The sequence below is a fragment of the Beta vulgaris genome, chromosome 6 (genome assembly GCF_026745355.1).
Source record: "Beta vulgaris subsp. vulgaris cultivar EL10 chromosome 6, EL10.2, whole genome shotgun sequence".
NCBI classification, from domain to species: Eukaryota; Viridiplantae; Streptophyta; class Magnoliopsida; order Caryophyllales; family Amaranthaceae; genus Beta; species Beta vulgaris.
Window position 1 is genome coordinate 59,543,296 of NC_079207.1, and position 6,213 is coordinate 59,549,508.

The following is a 6,213-nucleotide window of genomic DNA, read 5'->3' on the forward strand; positions in this document are numbered from 1 at the left end:
AACCTGCAGACCCAATTCAACGTCATAGACTGCCAATCCGCGTGCAACGTCATCCTCGACACGCCGTGAATTCATATGATGAAAGTAGTCCCATCAAAATATAATCAGATGCTAAAGTATCTAACAAAGTGGGGCGTTCAAGAAAACAAGCCAAGCCAAAGGCAGCCAAAGAATGTTATAGTTCATCGCTCCCTCCCGCCAAATCGTCAATTTAGCGATTAACAGACAGATCCTCTTCTGATGAGCCCGATGAGCAACTAGTAGATGAAGTTGCGCTTGATCTAGCCTTTCCCGATCATGTCGTTCATATTGGCGCATCATAGTTGTCCGAACTCAGAAAATAGGTAATTGAGTTTTTAAAGGCTAACCAAGATTGATTTTCTTGGTCGCATGAAGATATGACAGCTTTAAGTCAAGACGTCATCACCCATAAGTTGAACGTCGATCTAGACCATAAGACAGTCAAGTAGAATCGAGCAAATCCGCTCTTGAACGCAATCAAATATTAAGGGACGAAGTCCAAAAATTAATCGACACAAGTAAAGTATGGGAAGTCAAATATCCTGATTGGTTAGCGAACGCTATTGTTGTCAGCAAGGAAACGGTAAGTGAAGAGTCTGCATAGACTTCACGAATCTTAATAAAGTCTGTCCCAAGGATCCATTCCGGCTTACCCACATAGACGCAATGGTTGATGCAACAGCAGGGCACGAGCTATTGACGTTCATGGACGCGTACTCCAGCTACAATCATATCCTCATGCATCATTTTACTTTATTTTACTTTATTTCCTTTTCGTTCAATAAGTGATGAAATATTACTATGTGTCACTTTAACACAATATAGTTAATTAGAATGACAAAGAGTTCCAAACAACACCAATAAAGTTACTTCAGCATCATACGCTATTACAAAAAGTCACCTCACAAAAGTTTGACAGTGTCATAAACACTCAACCTGCTCAAGACAAGTAAGTAAATTTGTTTTATGTGTATTCAATTTTCATGACACCTAATCGATACGACATGGAAAGGCTTTCGAAGCGCCTAATTATCATACAAAAAAGCCATAGAACAACACGCCATATGTTTAGAATAAAGATTGTTTGAATAAGATAAACACAAAACGTTATACCATTCCCACGACTTGCCAAAATAAACATAAGTTATGGTCACTCCCATGAGTGACCCAAAATCAAAATAACATTGTTTACGAAAGAGAAGGTGTGGTTATTCACACGAATAACATAAAAGATCCTTGTCACAGGCCAGCGCCTCTGACACAGTTTTTGTTTCCATACGATTATTCTCCTGGGGATCAGAAGTAATGAAAGCGGTGCTGGAGATGTTAATATCTTCATCCTTTGGGGCATCAGCTAAAGAAGATTCAGCGGTCGCTCTAGAAGCTTTCTCTGCGTCGATGAGGTCGTTCATAGGATCGACGCACTTCTGGTAAAGGTCAATATTCTCATTACGTTTCTACGATAACGTATGGTGCATCACAGACTAGTACATCATCTTAGACCATACACGAGTGGTAATTTTAGCGTCCAGACCATCCAATTCATCCTTCAAACTTGCGACCTCTACTTGCAACGTTTCCACCACTCTGGTGTTTGATGGTAGATAATCCTCTGCCTCCTTAGTTTTCTCCCTCATCGCCTTTAAGTCTTCGTCTTTCTTCCTTGATTTTTCTTCAGCAGCAAGGACCTTTAGGTTGGCCTTTTGATGACCTCTTTCTCCTTCGACGATGCTTCTCTCTTCTCAGCTCTATCTATCATCGACTGTCGATTCCTGATCATGGAATTCATCTCCTTCTTTGTCATCAAAAAGTGTTTTGAAGCCTAACCAAAAAACAACTATCGTTCAGCAAACCAAAGTTGAAGGGAACGTCAAAAGTAGTAGACAACCAATCTGAAAGAGAAGATCAAAGTTGTAATAGCCCACACTCCTGAGCTGTTACTAATCACCATTAACATTCATAAATCTCAATTAACACTTAATAACCTCGAATTATATTCACTTTTAGTGGAAACATAACCTTTAAAACTATCCTGGACCTGTGGGTCGGGGCCCACAACAAATCATCTTCAATACCAAATAGTAGATTAGATAATACCTTACTCGATCACAAACTCTAGCTTCAACTCCACTATAATAATGCACCTCAACAACAAACCGATATTGCTAACCTATAAAAAGATTCAAAACTGAATTTATTTATAAAATCACAAAATAAAATACATTTTCCCAAGGATTTAACTCTTAGAATCACATAAAAAGAGCTTAAAGGTGCTGAGTTATTGGATTTACATCTTAAAAAATTGGTTTTCAATTGAGGTAATCTTATGTTAAGCAAAATGTATTTAAGATGCTCGTGTGTGTTACATTGTATTTTTGATATCATACATTGTTTATAGCCATGGCCATGGTTATAGGTTCATTTTTATGTGTGGATTTGTGGAATATGATTTAGTTATGTTTCTTGGAATATAATTCGAGTATGATAATGAAAAAATGATTTCTTAATTGTTTTAGCTGGCATAGCTTATGAACTAAGATGAAAAGTGGGCCAGGAACAAGTGGAGAAAAATGATCAATATATAAGTTCGGTTACGACCAGAAAAGGCCGGATATTATGTTAAGTTATGTTATGTTATAAACCTCGACTTGTCGGCGTTTTGTGTTAAGTGATTGAGTTATGCCAGCAATATATTTAATGTATGAATTCTTGTTCGAACAATTACCAAGCTTGAGTGTTAGTTGTATGGAAAACGTTTGCAAACTAAAATAGTTTTTGACGGGATGAAGTAAAGTTACTGAGTTTTCCGCTTACTTTAGTCTTGTGTTGGTTTTGTATTTTTCTGCTGTAATTTGCAAGTGTATGTCGGAGGCTCGATGTGGAGTGAAAGAGAGAGTTGGTTATGAAGTTGTAATTAGATTAATGATTCTGATGTTGTATCTAGAAGTATTCAAGTATTTATTTGAGTATAAAATATTCTTTGTTTGGGAATCGAGTATAGTATTTTATTCTCCCTCTGTTTCAAAATATAAGGCATTCACGTTTTACGAAAATTTGCTTTGACCACAAATCTCTCTCAAACACGATAAACAAAAATTATAAAAATTATACCTTTGGATTCGTCTTGAAAGATACTATAATAATATAATTTTTTAAAAAGTTTCTATCAACATAAATAGAGAGTAAATAATGGTCAAAGTTCGACCTCGAACATTGTGGTTGCCTTATATTGTGAAACGGAGGGAGTAGTATGATATAGGTTATGTTTCCGTTGTAAAGTAAACGTAATTAAAGGTTTATTAATTGTTAATCGAGAATTGTTTATATTAAGTGTGGTGAGCTAGCAGCTCGGAAGTGCAGACTATTACAAAAAGCGTCCGACATTAGCCACAACATGGGACAATTTTACAAGTGTTCTTCATTGCGAGGAAAGAGGAATCCTTCTGCTTCACGCCAAATTGACCTATCCAGCGACATGAAATCATTAGGGACTATGATAATATAGGATGGACCTTCTTTGGAAGTATGAGGAAGAAAATCTGACTTATGTATCTTGGTTGGAATGTCAGTTTCGTCATCATCAACGTCAACAACAAATTGTTCCTTTTCAGATGTTGTTGAAGACGACAACGCGGCTTTCGCAGTTGTATGATCTTTGTCCTTCTGAGCTCTTTATCTCTTCTTCAAGGCCTCGCTTATGGCCCCATTCTCCATAACCCTTCTTGGCTTAGAGTAAGTAGAATATGTGACGTTAGTAAAGCCCCAAATGGTACAAAAACGTTGGGGGTATTGAACGTAGGAAACGTAGAACTTCCTTGTTTAGGGATAACGACCTTCTTGAACGTTTGTTCCTCTGCGTCAATTTTAATGAATTGCTCACACTTTTTTTTTTCAGATACGTCGCGATGACTCAAGAATCTTGGATTCAATTCTGCACAAGAAACGACGTAAGGATAATGCTAACGACACAATAATCAGAGAGTTCAAAGATCTTACGAACCTTCCATGTTCTAACCTCCTTCCATTAAATTTCCTAACTTCTCCTACCGACGATTTCTTCACATCTAGATGTCAATTTTATTGATATGATTCAATTTGTAATAAGAACTCCATTGGAGCTATGTAATAAAGCTTGAAGAAGAAGTTATGTAATATCTTTCTTATTTTGGAAGGAACATTGGCTCTGAGATAAAACTCAGATTATTATATCATCAATGATAGATTCTGCTATTTATATACAATGTTATTGATTTCTTATTGGACTAAGCTATAATGCCCGGATTGATGAGATGGCATCAATATAACAAAAAAGGGCAGCTTATCATAACAGAAAAGGGCAGCTTTGGTCAGTTTATTCTTCTAGAGAGTTACATGATCCAATATGATGAGATGTGTTGTTGTAGTCCTCATTGTATGACTCAGAATTGTGTAAGGAAGAGCAACAAGCAGCATTAGCAGATGTAGTCTTAACATCCCCCCTATAACTAGGAATGGTAATCATGCCTAGTTTGCTCAATAGATGATTATGATGATGAGAGGGTAAAACCTTGGTAAACACATCCGCAAGCTGGGACTTTGTAGGAAGATAAGTGAGTTGAATTAACCCTTCTAGAACTTTATCTCGTGTGAAATGCAAATCTACTTCAATATGTTTAGTTCTCTCGTGAAAAACTGGGTTTTTGCCTATGTGAATGGCACTCTGATTATCCAAATGAAGTGTGACAGGTTTTAATTTATTAACCTGGAGTTGTTCTAAGAGTCTGACCAGCCAAGTTACTTCACTAGCAGCAGAACTCATGGCCCTATATTCAGCTTCACTAGAAGATTTAGCCAGTGATTGATCTTCTGGTGTTAATACAAGAACCCCAATCTAAGTATGAATAGGCTTGTAAAATTAACTGAGATGAGCCATTAAGGAGAATTCCCTGACCAATGGTGTGATGTATGTAACAAAGTGTATGATAGAGAGCTTGAACATGAGGTACCCTTGGTTGTTGCATAAACTGACTCAAATGCTGTACAATGTAAGAAAGATCTGGCCTGGTGTTGGTGAGAATGTTAAGCTTTTCAACAAGGCTTCTGTAATACTCTAGGTTTGGATACAAATCACCTTCTTCAGTGGTGAGTTATAGGTTCAAAGGTAATGGAGTTACAACATTCTTGAAGTGAGTGAACTGGGATGCCTCAAGTAATTCCTTGGTGAATTTCATCTGACTTAGACTAATGCCATTCTTCAAATAACCAACTTCAATGCCAAGGAAGTAATTCATTTTGCCTAAGTCTTTGATTCCAAACAGGAGGTGTAAGTGTGCTTTAAGCTGTTGAACACACTCAGCATCATTGCCAGTGACAATGATGTCATCAACATACACTGCTGCCACTGTAAAGCTGGACCCATGCCTTTTGATGAAGATGCTATAATCATTTCGAGATTGAACAAAACCTTGAAGTAAAAGCTCCTGATGAAGTTTGGCAAACCATTGTCTGCTGGCTTGCTTAAGGCCATACAGGGACTTGGTTAACAAACAAACCTTATTGTCAGGATTAGCCATGCCTTCTGGGACTCGCATAAAAACTTCTTCCTTTAGTTCTCCATGTAAAAACGCATTGTTAACATCTAAGTGGTAGATGTTCCAACCTTTGGTTGCTGCAATAGCAATGATAGCCCTAATAGTGGACATCTTTACTACAGGGGAGAAGGTTTCATCAAAATCTACTCCTTGCTTTTGGTTAAAACCCTTAGCAACCAATCTATCCTTGAAACGTTCAATTGAACCATCTGCCTTGAGCTTAATTTTGTAAACCCATTTGTATCCTATTGCTTTCTTACCCGTAGGTAGATTCACTAGGTCCCATGTTTAGTTGTCATCAAGAGATTTGAGCTCTTTGTTCATTGCTTCAACCCACTCATCATACTGAGATGCTTCTGTAAAGGAAGTTGGCTCTCTTCTTTCACTTACTGTGTCAATAAAAGACTTGTGATCTGGGGGAAAGTCAATGTAGGAAATTAAAGCACACCAGTGCTGGATAGATCCAGAGTGAGGATCTTCCTATTGTGCAGAATGACAGATGTAATATGAAGTCCATTTAGGTAAAGAATGAGGTCTTGTGGAACGACTAAGAAATCGAGGCAGAACAACTTACAACTGGCTAGAAATATCATCTGTGGACTGAGCTGAGTTTATGGAGGAG